Here is an 18,459-nt window from a genome sequence, read left to right as displayed (position 1 = left end):
TAAAATTAGTAGTAATCTGATAGAGAAAAAGTTCATCATTCATTACAATTAAACTTACATTTGGCTTTGGAAAGTATTAATTGGTTAAATTATTTATTTATGGGTTAATTTATTTATGGCAAACTAAATAGAGTAAACAAACAAACAAAAGAGAATACAAAACATTATACAAATAACATTGTCAGTATTATTTAAAATAAATATTTATAAATGTTTACAGTGTCAAAGAATAAAAAAATAAAAATAAGATTCAAAAATATTTAGTAAGCTTATAGTAAATATCAATGACCTCCAGATAAATTTATTTCGTTTTTATGTCATTGGTAAATATAGTAATAGCAAACATTAGACCAGTGTTTACAAGATCAAATTCGATTACCAAAATATAAGTCATTTATAGCGTAGAAAGCCTTGAAATCTAGTAAATAAGATTTCAATGCTTTGCGAAATGAAGAAAATGATGTTACGGATTTGATTTCAAATGGCAGGTGATTGTGCATTTTTTTCGAGTTGTATAATATTGAACTTTTAACTAGCTCTAAACGTGGGGTAGGTAGATAAAGATCTTGCTCCGCGTTCCTGAGTGGATAAGTGTGAGATGGCCTTTCTTGAGAAGCTGATACTCCTTAGCTTTAGTTCAGTTCAAACCAAAAAAAAGTTTTGTTCCAATTTCATCTAAACAATTAATGTGATTTAGTCTTTTTATTTTACTTATCAATTAATAAAAAAAAATATCATGATGTAGACCTGATCCGTGACACTGTATAAAGCATTTTAAATCAAAACTTCGGTCATACGAATTTGCTATAAAACACATCTTTCAATAAAACGTGCAAAACAAAAATTAAAACAGAACGAAACTGCCAACGAAGCGGCTTAGTTTACTATGCATTCGAATGGAGCGACAGCACTATAACAGTAGAGAGGGACAAAAACAGCCGATGCACGAAAATAGACTGACGATAGATCATTCCATCGAAAAACGATAAATTTTTAGTTGGAAAACTCCGAAAAGCGCAAACACAATAAAGATTGTCGTAAAAATAACTGGCGCGATAAAAATGACATTACCTTGTTTTAAAGTCGTCGTTTAAAAGAAGAGTGGACAAAGGAATATTCTTGTTGAAATACTAAATAATATGCTGTTACAGTTTGAAATATTAACATAAATAGTTCATTAAATCTCTGAATAATGGGAATGTTAAAAGTAAAATAAGCATAGTTTTAAGGATTTATTTATCCTTTTAAATTAAAAAAGATTTTTGATGGTAATAAAAATATATTTTGTATGAAAATATTAAGTAGGTATTAAAATCGCCTTTTTGAATTAACATTATTTTGAAGATCTATAGGCCAATAATAATGGTAAAGCTTTATCCACAACCTCGCAATTAGTGGAATAAATTAGTGGTTACAATTAGCGTAGAAGTTTGTTCCTTTAATTTCAATGTAATCATTGAGAACGTCAAAATTAGCGGTAGACATTTTCAATTAGTAGAAAAAGTTATCAAACTTTTAACTTTTCCACTAATTATACTTCAAAATTTGCAAAAAATGTCATTTTAACCTTTCATTATCTTGCGTCAAAAGAAATTGTGGTTAGAAATCAGAAGTTGATTGTTTTATAAGCTAAATATCAGGCTTCATCTATGGATAAAAATGGATACAACTGACTAACGCAACCTGTTGCTAGGATATTCTATATTTTATTGTTTTTTAAATATTGTGAATGATCGTAAACTAAAAATTATTTAGTGAAATAATTAATTTATTCCACTAATTGCGAGGTTCTGAATTAAGCTTTACTATATAATTCTATTGTAAGAAGCTGTGATGCGAACATTTCATAAAGTGCAATAACCAAACACGATTGGAAATATATTTACATTCATAAGTTTCTTTTAAAATTTATATATTTTATATAAATTATACAATACTATTTTCATTTAAATGAAATTTCTCTTAATAATAATATATAAATAAACCTTGTACAGGGTGGACCATTTTGGTTGTTTCTATAGGGTATCAGGAAACCGTGAGAAATATTCAAATTTTGATACTGCAGTCCCGGGTTCTTTTTTTGAAAAAATTACAATGGCGCAAACGGATCGTGGCTATTTTGATCGGTTTCGAAGCTACAGGGGCATTCTCAAATTTTGTACTTTTTGAAGATGTTCGATATTTTGTTTATTTCAGCAACCACGGAAAAATGGATTATACATTCTAAAGGCACTTTTTTGTGTAGAATGCAGTGGCGTAGTCAGACTTTTTTCGAAAAAAATATTTTTTGAGATATTAACTATACTTATGTTTTTTTTAAATAGAACCCCCTGTATATTTTTAAATTTTCTTATTCAGCTTGGTATGGGCTTCTCGAAGATATATAACACTCTAAATTTATTTTCACTATTAACCTCAACATTTTAAAATTTTCTTAAAATATCCACTTAGTAGATAGTAGGCCGCGCCGAGTAACAAAGTAAACGGTTGTTATGGTGATCGGGACATACCTTTGATAGATACGTGACATTTCATTTCAACAGATTGAAGTGTGTGTATTTTAAATAATAAAAAAATGAGTAAATTTGAAAATTTTGAAAAATATAATATGTTAGAATGTTATATTGAGTCTAACAAACATAAGCAAATGGTAGCTGATTTATATTTTGAGCGGTATCCAGAGCGCGAGCAACCAAACCCAGCCATTTTTAAAAGGTTAGTAGATAGTGTAATCAATTTCGGATCTTTTCAAAAATCGCGTCCAAAAAATTACCAGAAAGAAGATGAAGAAAATCAATATGTTAATATCATCGGAGCCGAATACATGAATTAGCAATTAAATAAAATCGAACAATACGAAGCAAATAAAAAATAAGTGTAACAGAAACAAAAGAACATATTTTAATATAAACTCAAGAGGTTACTTCAACCGGGCTTTTCAGTAAATATAAAAAAATAAAATCACAAAGACTACATTAAATGTTCAGACTTCTGCCCATTATTATTTAGACAGAGTTGGTACCGTCTCCGCACGTCGCCGCCGCCACTAAGAGCATTTCAATAACTCTATTTGATGTTGTTGGATCTAGTGTTACGGCTCCGAGGACATTAATAAATATTAATATTTGATTTTATTCATCTTCTTTCTGATGATTTTTTAGACGCGGTTTTTGAAAAGATCCAAAATTGATTAATCTATCTTCTAACCTTTTAAAAATGGCTGGGTTTGGTTGCTCGCGCTCTGGATACCGCTCAAAATATAAATCAGCTGCCATTTGCTTATGTTTGTTAGACTCAATATAACATTCTAACATAGTATATTTCTCAAAATTTTCAAATTTACTAATTTTTTTATTATTTAAAATACACACACTTCAATCTGTTGAGATGAAATGTCACGCATCCATCAAAGGTATGTCCCGATCACCATAACAACCGTTTACTTTGTTACTCGGCGCGGCCTACTATCTACTAAGTGGATATTTTAAGAAAATTTTAAAATGTTGAGGTTAATAGTGAAAATAAATTTAGAGTGTTATATATTTTCGAGAAGCCCATGCCAAGCTGAATAAGAAAATTTAAAAATATACAGGGGGTTCCATTTAAAAAAACACAAGTACAGTTAATATCTCAAAAAATATTTTTTTCGAAAAAAGTCAGACAACGCCGCTGCATTCTACACAGAAAAGTGCCTTTAGAATGTATAATCCATTTTTCCCTGGTTGCTGAAATAAACAAACTATCGAACATCTTCAAAAAGTACAAAATTTGAGAATGCCCCTGTAGCTTCGAAACCGATCAAGATAGCCACGATCCGTTTGCGCCATTGTAATTTTTTCAAGAAACGAACCCGAGACTGCAGTATCAAAATTTGAATATTTCTCACGGTTTCCTAGATACCCTATAGAAACAACCAAAATGGTCCACCCTGTACAATAATAGAAAGTCAGTGTAGGCGTTTAACAAGGTACCCTAACAAATATAGTAGAGTGTTGAAAAATATAAAGATTTTTTATGATAAAGAATCAGGATAATACTCATAAACTCGGTACAAAGTCTAAAATAAAAGAAAGTATTTTGAATATTTAACTTACCTGGTAATTCAATTAAAAATTACAGGACAGAATTTTTTTTCTCTTTTATCTTTTTTATTTCAACAATTTTCTATATTAGTATAAAAACTATATAAAGATAATCATAACTAAATTATTTATACTTAATTTGTTTGTATTAAATTATAATAATATCCATTTATTTTCAATTTTCCACAGTTCGTCCTAAATAAAAAAACATTCAAAATGTCACGTCTAAAGATAAATTTCTCGATTAAAAATATATAAATATTTAAATGTCTTATTATGTTATAAGAAATAATAAATGAAATTCAGATATCATTATCTTCTAATAAATTCAGACGAGGTATTTCTAAATTGATACACGATTTGACAATATTGCATGACAAGCAATAATAAAATCAATTGGTTACAGTGGAACTGTTGGTATAGAATGATATTAATAGAATTAAATTTAATTCATTGATTGTAATTTGTCAGATATCAAGAAACATTCAAATATTAAAATAAATTGACACAAACTTCGTAGAAAGTAGTTAAATGTTTTAGTGTTATTATTTTACCTTACTGTTTCAACATTGAAAATTTATTTAATATTTGGCAAAAAAAGAAGAGAATTCACAATTAATGACACTGTCAATATTTTTATATATCACTTTCAGAAAAAAAGAGAAATATAAAAATCTAAGTGCTAACATAATTTTATTGTATATGAGTCGCCAATACATATTATCTGGCTACTAATATCAACTAGGATAAAGATAAATGTAAAAAAAACAGAAACCTTGCTTGAGAAATCTAATGGAGAAAACAACACATAAACAACATGCAAAGATATGTGTTATTCTTAATTATATTTTATCAAATAAAAATTCAGCACTATACAGCAAATAAAATATTCACTTTGAAGAAAATATTTTCCAGGTATCTGAAATTCTAGAGAATTTGATTAAAAGACAATAATTTCATCATAAAAATTATAAAAAATATCACGTGGCTATCGACAGTGATGATCACATACAAAATTTATATTTATTCCTATGTGTCTTGTCTTCCCACATTCATTTATGATCACTTTCATTCTGACTAGCTTTAGGTCAGTACAGTATAGGGTGTGCCATTTTGATTAAAATCATACGGTAATTCCGTTATTGGTAAAGATAAAACAAACAAACGGAAGATGCTATAAATAAAATTTTCATAGCCCTGTTTGTTTCTGAGCTACAAAGTCTTTTAGAAATTTTTTCAATTTAGGACAACACCCGTATCTCCGTTATTGTGAGAGTATTGTATTGTATTAAGAGATGTATTGCAGATATGAGCTTTTGAATAAGACAGTTACGATTTATAGCAATTTTAGCATTAATTTAGGGTCCTCGTCAACACATTAATAAAATAATGTTTATTGTTTTTGTAATGTCACTGAATTGTTTGCTCTAGTAGAGATGATTTTAAGTTCTAAAGTATCGGATATTTTTGCTTTAATTGATCATGGACTTGATTTTTGGACTTAAAACCATATATGCTAGAGTAATTGCCCAACAGACAATAATAATATTATTTTTCAAAGACACTGACATTACATAAATCATAAACACTATTTTATAAGTCTGTTGACTAGGACCAATAGCAAAGGCATAGTTTTAATGTAAAAAAATACCCAAAAATATATAAGTTCTTCTTCAAAAACAAATATCTCCAAAAAAAATAAAGCTGTTGAGATGAATCAAAAAACAAAATATCGAAAAAAAGACGTACTTAGATAATAAAATTATTTTTAAATTATTTTCTTTGTTAACGTACTCCACAGGGTGTTTCAAACTTTCAACAAAATATCAACATTTTGTTTTCCCTTGTATAATTATACAGATGGCAGCTTTCACTTTTAATTTAGAAAGAGGTACTAAAAAGTCAAATACTTTAGCTACAAATTGCATAAAATATAATCAAAATCGGTCACCTAGAACACAATATATAAAAACTTTAAAATACATGAAAATTTTAAGGTGCCCGTTTTTCGTACCAGTGCTTGTATGTAAAAAACGAAACTTTCAGGGCAGGGCTAGTTCTAAATATTGATTAATTTTATGTTTTTATACAGAGAAGACCAGGCTACTAGTAACATAGCAAGTTGTCGGACGAATTTACGTTTACCCGATTTGCGTTCGTACTCTAGATTCACTGCCGGCTAGTCGGCTGGTCAGGCAGTACGCAGTTGCAGTTGTGCTTGGACGGATCGTGTTTACAAGCCAAAACTAAAAATAAATAAATTCTCTAAACCCAAAAGAAAACCTAAAATATTACTCTAAATAAAAAAAAGTTATAACAAGTGTTCAAAAAGACCATCTTCTTGTGCTCTAGGCGGTCGTAAAATCCCCGTCTGACATTGGCTAACATATTAGGGCTAATAGTTTGGAAAGCCTCTCGTATTTTTACTTGAAGCTCATCCAGATTATTAGCCCTATTATGACCATACACTTTGGATTTTACATAACCTCACAAAAATAAATCATTGGGAGAAAGATCTGGTGATCTAGCGGGCCACAAAACATTTCCATATCCACTAATTAAACGGTTGGGAAAAGTATTGTTCAAATATTCTTGAACAATACGGGCATTGTGAACAGGACAACCACCTCAGCAATTTGATTACTCGAAAACGTGGGATTTTGATCCGCGGTAGCACAAATGAACACTTGCTTTAATTCCTGTTCTTCATTAATCAACACATCAGGCTTTTTGTGTTCTTGTGGGAACACGCACCCATGTGTTTCAGAATTATTAATAACTCTTGATATAGTAGGTAAAGATGGAATTGGTCTGTTTACAAAAGTTTCTGGAAAAATTGTTTGTATATCCCGGTAAGACCTATTTTGGAAATACCTAATAAAATAATAATAATAATAATAAAAATATTTATTTCAAAAATGATCTAAATATGTACAATAAAATTACAAATATATAGACATATTGAAATATTGTCAGCGATGAAGAGACTTTTATATTAAGAATTCATTGATTGAGTAGGGTTCCAATTCGATTAAGAGTTTTTTCAATAATTTCTTATAGGTTTCTTGACTTTCGATTGCTCTTATGTCTTCAGGGAGGCTATTGTAAAACTTTACACACATATATACTGGATTTTTTTCAGTCAGGGTGAGACGATGTGAGGGGAACTTGGCATCACTGGATCTTGTTTGGTATTCATGAGATTTTTCCATTTCAAATAGGGACTTATGTTTGAAGATGAATATTAAACACTCATATATATAAAGAGCTGGAAGCGTCATAATTCCGAAGGATTTAAAGTGTCCTCGACAGCTTTCTCTGTATTGAAGTTGCTTTATAAGTCTTATAATTCTTTTCTGAATCACAAAAATTTTTGCAGTTTCTGAATTTGATCCCCAGAGAATAATTCCATATCTCAGCAGTGCCTCAAAATTCCCACAGTATAGTGTCTTCATTGAGTCTGGGTTCACATAACTTGACACAATTCTCAGACCGTAAGAAATTGTGCCAAGTCTCAAGCATAGCTTATAAATATGTTGGGTCCACTTTAAATGCTCGTCTATGTAAATACCAAGAAATCTGCATTCACCACCAAGGGTGACATCCATTTCTCCAATTTTCAAATTGCTCGCTAATTCAATTTTCTTCTGTTGTGTTCGAAAAATTAGTGTATTAGTTTTTTCTTTATTTAGCGTTAGTCTATTTGCCTCAAACCATTCCTCTACTCTCATGAAACCCTTACTGCCATTCTCCTTCAGAATATCTTGTGTTGTTCCATGAGTAAGTATATTAGTGTCATCTGCATATATAGCATGTAAGACTAAAATTTGCATTTCTTGTTGTTTGACTAATATCGTTTAAATAGATGATAAAAAGTAGTGGCCCAGTGATACTGCCTTGAGGTATACCAATATTCGATTTTTGTATACTGGACTTACTAATCTTTTCGTCTTTTCTCACAATAACTTGTTGTTCTCTATTTGTCAAGTATGATGTAATCCATTTGAGTGCTGGACCTCTTATTCCATATTTTTCGAGTTTTATTAGTAGCAAATGGTGGTCTAAAGAGTCATATGCTTTCGATAAATCAAGAAATATACCCATTGCCAGATCTTTATTTTCCAGATGTTGTATTATTGATGTAGTGAAATCGAACAATGCAGTAATGGTACCTTTCTCCTTCAAATACCCATGTTGTATATTCTGAAACAGTTTACAACTATTCATGAAAGTTAATATTCTGTTTGCAACTATTGTTTCAAATACTTTTGAAAAGCTTGGCAGTAAACTAATTGGTCTATAATTATTCAAATCGGAGTGATCTCCTTTTTTGTAGATTGGTTTAATAAATGCCAACTTCAGCCTGTCTAGGAAGATACCATATTTTAGCGAATTGTTAATGATATAGCACAAGATATCATCAACATATTTCAAACAGAATTTTACTATAGATGTTGGAACCTCGTCCACACCGCTGCTATGTTTATTTTATAGACTTTGACCAATTTTTTGAATTTTGGAAATACCCATTTTACAATTTGATTTTTCTCACGAACTTTGTAAACATACATTATTTTACTTAAAAAATAAATTTTACACGAGAACTGTCGCCAGAATCTATGTATTCGTTTTGGCTATTAAAACACGAATAAATACAAATTCTGAAATATTCTGATCACATAGCGCTGGATGTATACCATGATAGTAAGACCCATGATTACTTATGGAGCAGTTGCCTGGTACACAAAACTAGAGCAACGGACGGCAAGGCTAAACCTATGCAAAGTCCAGAGACTAGCATGTGTGTGCATCACAGGAGCCATGAGAACCTGTCCAACAGCAGCAATGGAGGTCATTCTAGATCTAACACCACTGCACATTGTCATTGGTAGATATGCCAATGCGACAATGATTAGAATGGTCACTAACGGAATTAGTACTGGGAGAATTGTCAGATCAGGGGCTTGGAACACCCTCAAAAAGGAAATACCACTTCTGCAACTCCCAATGGACGATATGCCAAGAACGTACAACTTTGACAAACATGTCAATGTAGTATTGAGCAATAAGCAGGATTGGAAGAGCGAAACGCTTGCCCAGCAGTTAAAAGACCATACCATAACTTGGTATACTGATGCTTCCAAAACCAATACGGGAACAGGGATCGGAGTGTTTGGGCCGAGAGCTAATTACTCCGAACCAATGGGCACTTACCCTAGTATCCTACAGGCAGAAATCTACGCTATCGAGAGATGCGTACAACTTATCTTAGATAGGAACTATCGGAAACAAGAGATAGCCATCTTATCTGATAGTCAAGCAGCATTAAAGGCGATCAACTCAGTATCAATCAATTCAAAATTGGTCAAAGAATGCATAGAGAAGCTGAATAAATTAGCCAAAGAAAACAAAGTCTTCCTACACTGGGTGCCTGCTTACCAAGGGATAGAAGGCAATGAAAAAGCAAATAATCTAGCTAGGAAAGGAGCGAACACTCCACTAACTGGACCAGAACCGTTCTGCTTTCCAAGTGGTAACCAACTCAAGGCGGAACTCAAGAACTTGGAAGATTCCATCGGCAACTTGGAATGGAAATCTTGCAATGGTCTAGGACACTCGAAGAAGCTTCTGAGGGCTTATGATCAAGAAAAATCACAGATCTTCCTGGGTCTGAGTAAGAACAATCTTCGGATTGTCACGGGGTTTTTAACAGGACACTGTCTGCTCAATGAACACCTCAGTAGATTGAAACTAAGAAGAAACGGCGAATGCAGATTCTGTGGGAAAGATGGGGAAACACCAGTACACCTCATCACTGAGTGCGCCGAGACGACAACCATTCGTGCCATGAATTTTGGTACGACTGATATTGGAGATGGAGAACTACCCTCTATAAAACCGTCCCAGATACTGGCTTTTGTCAAAGCCCTGGGACTGTATGATGAGTTATGATTCAAGAAAGGGGGACACAATGGATCTGTAAGGTCGAAGTGATTAACCCCCCTCCCACTCATTCAAAATCAAAAAATTCTAAATCTACCCATTTTTATTTTATCGCATTTTTTCGTCTGTTTTTTATTCGGCGGACGGGTATACGTTAATTCGTCCGGTTCTGCCTATGTTATTACTATGGTGGTCCGGTCTGTATAAAAGAACTGACATAATTATAAAAATAAATTCTAAACTTTTACATAACTTTACTGTATATGATTCACCGGTACATATTACTTTTTTTATCTAAACTAGGCATAACAATAACTCTAATTTTACCTTGTTTGAAAGTGGCCGTCAAATGGAGAAAACAACACATCAAAGACACGCAAAGAAAGGTTTTGTTCCATCGCACATCCATAGCGTCTGGTTGTTGGGACGTGGGTGGGACGTTCTATAGCTGCCGGTTACATGGCGTCCTACATCCGCGCCTTTCCTGCAACAAAAACAACAAGCGCAAAATAGAGACGGGGTGCGATAAAACCGAAAGAAAAGAAAGAGGAAAAAGAGAAGAAAAAAACTGTTTAATAATTCAGGGTAGTAGTCCCGGTTGAGTGACGGTGTGGCCGGGGGCAAGCCGCCCGTTACGTGTTGGAGAGTACGGCGGAGCAACGGAGAAATAAAAATTCAAGTTATTCGCTCTAGTTTCTTTGGGATAAAGGAAGAAACTGGGACGAAATGCAACTACTTCTTTAAAACGTAATGAGCTGAAAATGTTTCTTAGATGTTAAACAATATAACAATAAAAATTCTATAGAAAGTAACGGCATGCAGAAATAAACTAATGTTAATAAGGTTTTATGCATCAAGGTTCATAATTTAAACATCAAAGTTATTGAAATCAAGTTAAGTAAGTAAAAATGTTTGTTGAAAAGTAAGTTTTATATATAAGTTCGGATATGTCTGCTGTAACAGTCAAATTTCCTCGCAACGACCTCTGTTTGCTAGCTCATAAATTATCGCAAATAACTATTATTTTTGCATCATGTTTACTATAATTTTATTGTTAAATATTATTTTATTTAGTATTTTACTATAATGCAACCGAATATACACCGCGATATTATCCAAGCTACAGCTCAACTACCTCTACACTCCATAAGCTCAACAATATTGTCACTGGAAACGGCCGACCAGCAGTAGGCTTTTTGTCCATCTCTCTATATCTTTGGTCATCGCTTGTCCCTTGTCACTGTCAGATCAAATCAGATGTTTTTGGATTTATTCATCCTTTGTTTTGGTTATTGAGATTTTATAATTATCAGATAAAATTTCGTAGTTAAATTGGTTATTTTTGATGTATCATCCGTTCCTGTTGCCCGTGTGTAGAGTTACCCGTTGGACATCATAAACCCTCGTTGAGGTAAAGTTCAGATTTGATTAGTCCTCCTTTATTACCTTTATTAACTCCTACACGTTGTGCTAGTCCTTGTTCTATAATTGAGGCTCGTTTATAAGACAACCAATATGATTTAGGGTTTTTTTATGTTCACCTTTTGAAGCCCTACACCTGGCCGGCATCCGTACGTCTGCTGACATCCGTGGGCTCCAGTAACAGTACACCGAGCTGCTGTACCCTGCTGTAGCCACCTCATAGCTATACACCGTAGCTCAGCCGAAGGAACTTCCGAGTTGTTTCAAGATTGTACATCGATTAGAGTAAGACTGTTTAGATTTAGATTTGCTATTTATAAACCACCCTGACTGTATCTAGTATAAGTTAGCTAAGGGGGTTTGACGTCATAGATTTAGTTATTTCTTATTGATTTAAATTCTGATTTAATTTATATTTTCAATCATCTACATTTCCTTCCTCTCTTTTATTTATATATTAACTTTTTAATATTTTAATAAATTACTTAATTATTTTTAGTAGCCTTATTTACAGTCTAGTCTCATAGTTAAGTTAAAGTCACTTAAGTTTAAATAATTATAGTAACATTTGAAGTTCATGGTAGTTACACTCAACAGTTCGAGGTTAGTGTTGAAGTCTACTTAATAGTTACATCTTTATTGCCGAATTCATAGAGTATAATCTCGTGGCGCCCTTTTATTAATATCTTTGAACCCCGACCACCCGGCTGTTAAAATTAAAAAGCTAGTGGCCTCTATGTAACTCATTCTGCTTTAAGTAAACTTTGTGCTTTATTGAACTTCAAATTAGAAAGGGCGTGGCACTGCAGAATACGTGAATTTTTAATATCTTCTTTTTCTAGTGCAGATCCATTAATGGATGTTTGCGATAACATTTTCAATTGCTTCTCTGTTCCGGGCGGTGTGTATTAACGACTGAACATCGAGTAGCCCTGTCCACTGTCTAATATTCCTCAGCCAAGACATTTTCTTCCTTCCGATACCCCTCCGGCCTGCGATCTTGCCTTCTATCAACAAATGCAAGAATTGATATTTGGGGTTTCGCATTATGTGCCCCAGGTATGCGGACTTTTTCTTTTTAATCAATTCAAATAATTCACGCTCTTTGTCAAGGCGTCTGAGAAGTTCCTCATTTGTCAATCTAGCCGTCCAAGGTATCTTCAGGATTCTGCGATATAGCCACATCTCAAAAGCCCCCAATTTGTTGATGGTAGCTGCTTTCAGTGTCCAACCTTCCATACCATAAAGGAACACCGACCACACATAACACTTTACGAATCTTAATCTAAGGCTAAGGTCAAAATCAGAACAGACAAGTACTTTTCGAAACCTCAAGAATGCCTGCCGAGCTTGTTCGATGCGACATTTAATTTCCTTGTCTGATGTCCAGTCGTGCATCAAAAAGTAATGATAATTGAAAAAAATCCAAATTGATCGTGATCAGTTCATTTCGCTCTTAAAAATTAACCAAATCATGTACTGACATGAATCAAAATAGAAAATGTTCAAGAGTCATGGTTCTAACTGCAAAATTGTATTTTAGGAAAATTACACACGAAATTATTACACAGAGTGTTTTAAAATTAGGATAAAAACAACTCTTCGATTCCGTATAAATGCCAACTCCGTATAAATGCAAAATACTAAAGTTTATTTTTAAGTTGATCATTATATAAGTCGATAATTATATACAATTACATTGTATAATATAATAATAAAAAATTATATTGTTATATACAATTTGCTAAAAGAATCATAAAAACCTTCGCTGCATGTTTTTGCATCTGACTGAATATAAATCATTCGCATTAAGATACACATCAATAAAAAAAAACGATGATCTCATAGAGTGTTGAAAGTAAATCACAAAACTTCCTTTATTCAAAAGCGTTACGCAACTCCTAAAACCGACCAACAAAGAAAAAAAAACCCAAACCAAACAAAGCATCGTCGTGTTGGCTTCATCATTTTAATGACCGCGTTTATGAAGTAATAATTCTGGTGTAGAATTGACGTAGCCAGACACGTTTTGGAAACTGTCGTGCTGCTAAAAAGAGCTTTAAACAGACGAAACTTTAGCTAGTGATGGAGACAGTATCAAGTTTGTCTTTGAGCCGGATGAAGAAAAAAAAAATAAATTCTAAATTCTTACATAATTTTATTGGATACGATTCACCGATACATATTAATTGTCTTTTTAATCTAAACAAGGATTAAAATCACGACACATCAAAGACACACATAGAAAATGTTTATCCTTAAGCGCATTTGATGGACAAATCGTAAAAACGGCACAAAATAATAAAACACGTAAATATTTTAACTGAATGTTATTTCCAGATACCTCCAAATCTAAACAATTTTAATAAAAAACAATAATTTCTATACCTTCAACATAAATGATATACAAAATGTTTACTATTTATTTTAAATATATGACTTTTGTTTGTAAAAGTTTTGCTGATTTTTTTTAGTTCAATAGAGTAAAACACAAAAAGATCAAATTGCATTACTAATTATTGTTTCGAGACCTTATACTAAGCAGAAAAAATAATTTTGTATTTTAAATAACTTTTTGACTTTTTTACATTTTTACTTTTGCCCAACTTAACAATTTGTCTTGTCCTAAAAATTATCTACAGTTTATTATGAATATTTTAAAGGCAATGATATTTTAATGGTAAGAAAAAACGTTTATTGAAAAGTATATCTGATATGTCTGCATATTACCGGAATTTTTATTATAAAAAAAATATATTATTTTATATATTTTTTCCATAACAACTGTTAAAATTGACTTATATCTATCAAAAATAGTAGATAAAATAGTACTTTAACCGTAAAGCTAAATTAAATGATACTTTTTGAACAGCGAGGATAGGTTAAAAACTTTATTTCTTCTCGCACGTTTTTTAATTGTTTCCATTTTTGAAAATTTTTGTATTTATTTTAATAAGTTATTCGGGATTTAAAATGAAAGTAGTTTGGATATGGCGTTTGTCGCCTCAGCCTGAATATCTGTTGGTAATTTATTTATTTCGTTTTGAGCCATTTCTCGCTCCAATTCAATGAGCAATCGACGCGAAAGAGAATTAAAAAATATTGACTCAGAACTGAAAACTAAAGAGACAGCTATATTTATTTGTCAAATTACATAGAAACCAACGCCAACCCAGCACAATATTCAAATTTGCAACATTGCACAATTCCTTGAAATAATAATTACTGAATATTTTTTAAAACGTAACTCGCTATGAAAAAAAATATTGTTTTATACAGTCTTATATAAAAAATAACTAAAATCATTCGTATTAAGATATGTACTAAAGTAAAAACGACTACTCTTTAATCTTATAGTGTTGAAACTCAATCACAAAACGTCCTTTATTCCCAAGCATTATGCAACCCCTAAAACCGACCAACAAAGAAAAAAGGAACAAACCCGAACCACAACAAAGCAACGTCATGTTGGCTTCATCATTTTAATGGCCGCGTTAGTGGAGTAATAACTCTGGTGTGAAACTGACGTAGCTGGACGCGTTTTGCAGACTGTCGTGCCGTTGAAAAGGGTTTTAAACAGTCGAAATTTTAACTATTGACGACGGCAGTATCGATTTTGTCTTTGAGCCGAGGGAAGATGAAAAGCAAGACGGAAAGTTAAAGTTTATAACGGGATATGTAGGCGGAAAATATCAGGTATATGTCACGGTGATTTGTCTTCAAACGCGACGAGGGGTGCGAGATTGTAGAAAGATCGAAAATGTCGTGGGAAGGGTAGAGTCTGCTGGGAACTGAAAATATTAATTTTAGGAATAGTTTTCTAAGCATTCTATTAGTTTATAAAGCCATGAAACTAACAATAAAAAATATTTTGTAGAATATGTGTTAGTTAAAGAAAGAATGGTTTATCACTATTACTAAAACAACAAGCATGTTTAAAAAAAAACAAGAAAACACACTAGTGAACAAAAAATCACAAAAGAAACCGAAAACAACAAAATACACTAAAATAGAATAAAAATAATCGCGCAGTCAGCTTGTTTCAAACGTATTTGGTTATAAATCTACAGGGTCCGTTAATAATGCGTCGGGCATCTTCAGCTTTATACTTTCTCCAGGAGATCTGTAAAGGCAGAATATATAAATATTGAGACTCTTTATGTAAGCACAGCAAAGTTCTATGATTTTTTCTATTGAAAATTTCGAGATTTTAGTAATATTATTATGTTCAATAGTAGAGTCAAGAAGTCAAGGTTACCCCACCTCCTCTGGACTCCTCCCTACAAAAAATTGAACCGAAAAGCAACAGAAACCAAATAATAAAATGTAGACAGGATCCTCAGAGACAGACATTTTACTTTCCCTGTTTTTGCTGTCTGTTTACCCACTACCTTTACCCTCCGCTAGACAAAGCAGGTTGTTACTTAAAACAGCTAAAGCACACAACAATATAGATAAAAGGCTTATGTCTGTCCCAGTGTTTACATAACTATCGCAGACTGTTGTAACACAATAAAACTTAATCGTAAAAGTATTTTAACGAGGTGCTATTACCGGTCTGTTTATTTCTAAAACAACACATTTTCTAAATTGATATACTTTACATTATCATTAGAGAGATATGAAAGTGGATATAAGAAGGACATATGGTATTAGTGTAGCGAAAATCTTAATTAATGCCATATGTCCTTCTCATGATCCACTTTCATATCTCTCTAATGTAAGAGTCTTGTTTTCCGTTAAAAATTGTTTATATTAAATTGTGTTATTTTAAGAAATAATATTTTATTTGAATCTCTAATTGACTTTTCTTGACCGCATGTATAAAATGTCGTTTCCTAGACGATGCGGTTTGCATTGTTGATGATTATTTTGACTGACGTCGCCATTTATCAAAAAATATTAAATTCAGATTATAATTGTGTGGAAAATATTTCTGGGACTGAATAGAAGGAATGAAGTATTATACAGGTGAGTGTATTTTGTTCACTCACGGGCATTACTGGGATTTGTATGAGAGTAGTTTAATATTATTCAGTTAACAGTTATTGAGCTTTAGTAGTAGATAGAGAAGGGTATTTTAGTATTACTTTTCTGTGTGTGTGTTTTATAGTAGACAAGTGTTTATCAAAGGGCATTTTAATATAGTTTAGTTAAAAGATAGATGTTTATCAAAGAGTGTTTTAGTGTTATTTATTATAGATACGTAATGGACAGCTATTTATCAAAGAGTATTTTAGTAATATTTATTGGGTGTGATTTGTAATACCTGGCAAATTATCAAATGGTATTTAGTATTATTATTTTGGAGTGTTTTATATTTTTACGTATGACCCAAATTGTTTAACAACAATATTAAGCTATGTCGCTTTGTGGCCATCCCTTTTGTGCGTGGGAAAGACGCCTTGTCGCTTAGCTGCGGAACAACAATATTAAGCTATGTCGCTTTGTGGCCATCCCTTTTGAGCGTGGGAAAGACGCCTTGTCGCTTAGCTGCGGAACAACAATAATAAGCTATGTCGCTTTGTGGCCATCCCTTTTGAGCGTGGGAAAGACGCCTTGTCGCTTAGCTGCGGAACAACAATATTAAGCTATGTCGCTTTGTGGCCATCCCTTTTGTGCGTGGGAAAGACGCCTTGTCGCTTAGCTTCGGAACAACAATATTAAGCTATGTCGCTTTGTGGCCATCCCTTTTGTGCGTGGGAAAGACGCCTTGTCGCTTAGCTGCGGAACAACAATATTAAGCTATGTCGCTTTGTGGCCATCCCTTTTGTGCGTGGGAAAGACGCCTTGTCGCTTAGCTTCGGAACAACAATATTAAGCTATGTCGCTTTGTGGCCATCCCTTTTGTGCGTGGGAAAGACGCCTTGTCGCTTAGCTGCGGAACAACAATATTAAGCTATGTCGCTTTGTGGCCATCCCTTTTGTGCGTGGGACAGACGCCTTGTCGCTTAGCTACGAAACAAAATTAAAATATTTAACTATTTTATATACTCGATTATGGTGATGTGATCATGTGCGTTTTCCAGTGATGCTCAAGTATATTTTATTTTTATAGATTGCAAATTGCGTGATCATAGAGTGAGAGCATTACACAAGTGTCCCGGCATCTAAGGTGAGTGTGGCTTCTTTTGTTTATGTTGTTTGAATATTAAATTGATATTAACACCATTCATATATTATGCTATATAAACAAAAAAAAATATTATATTTTTCTTACTCGCTCTTACACTAATGATAATGTAAACTTACACAGTTTCTTTTTTTCGCCCGTAGTTTTAGAAGAGCTTCGCAGTACAATTAATACCATCAAAAATAAATCCTCTTCTGGGACCGACGGGCTAACTTTAAAAATGTTTTCGAATCTGCCAGAAAGCACTCTGAATCACCTAACAACTTTAATAAACATGTCGTTCCAAAATGGTATTTTTCCAAAATGTCTTAAGACGGCAATAATCATTCCTCTGCATAAAGGAGGAGACAAAGATGAAGCTTCTAACTATCGCCCAATTGCACTCCTTCCAAGGCTATCTAAGATCATAGAAAGGTTGGTTAAAAGAAGGCTGGTATCTTTTCTGTTTAAGTACAAAATACTTACTGAATATCAGTTTGGATTTCTAAGCAACAAGTCCACAAATGACGCTATGTTTTCCCTCCTTAATAAAGTTTACTCCAGCCTAAATAACCATCATTCTACAGCAACAATTTTCTGTGATTTTTCTAAGGCGTTCGATTGTGTAAATCATAAGATCCTAATTAATAAACTGCAGCACTATGGATTCAGGGGAACATCTCTCGAATGGTTTAAGTCGTATCTGAGCAACAGATAGTGAGGGTGGATACCACGTTGTCTTCTAGCAAGCCAATAGAATGTGGAGTACCACAAGGCTCGGTTCTAGGCCCTATTTTGTTTCTTCTTTTTATTAACGACATTGCTAACATAAACATCACTAGCAAAATATGTCATTTTGCGGACGACACTAGCTTCACTTGGAGCAACAAGGACATCACG

General features: G+C 32.8%; 1 long non-coding RNA gene across 1 annotated transcript; it reads left to right on the top strand.

Moving 5' to 3' along the window:
- The first annotated feature begins 16,217 nt into the window (after positions 1–16,217).
- On the top strand, positions 16,218–17,562 carry LOC115882766. Its single transcript, XR_004050244.1, has 2 exons — positions 16,218–16,418; positions 17,506–17,562. It is a non-coding gene; the product is annotated as an uncharacterized LOC115882766 (long non-coding RNA).
- The last annotated feature ends 897 nt before the right edge of the window (positions 17,563–18,459 follow it).

The sequence above is a fragment of the Sitophilus oryzae genome, unplaced genomic scaffold (assembly GCF_002938485.1).
Source record: "Sitophilus oryzae breed Bouriz unplaced genomic scaffold, Soryzae_2.0 scaffold_179_pilon_pilon, whole genome shotgun sequence".
Taxonomy (NCBI): domain Eukaryota; kingdom Metazoa; phylum Arthropoda; class Insecta; order Coleoptera; family Curculionidae; genus Sitophilus; species Sitophilus oryzae.
Note: the sequence above shows the minus strand (reverse complement) of the source record. Positions and strands in the feature narration are given on the sequence as shown.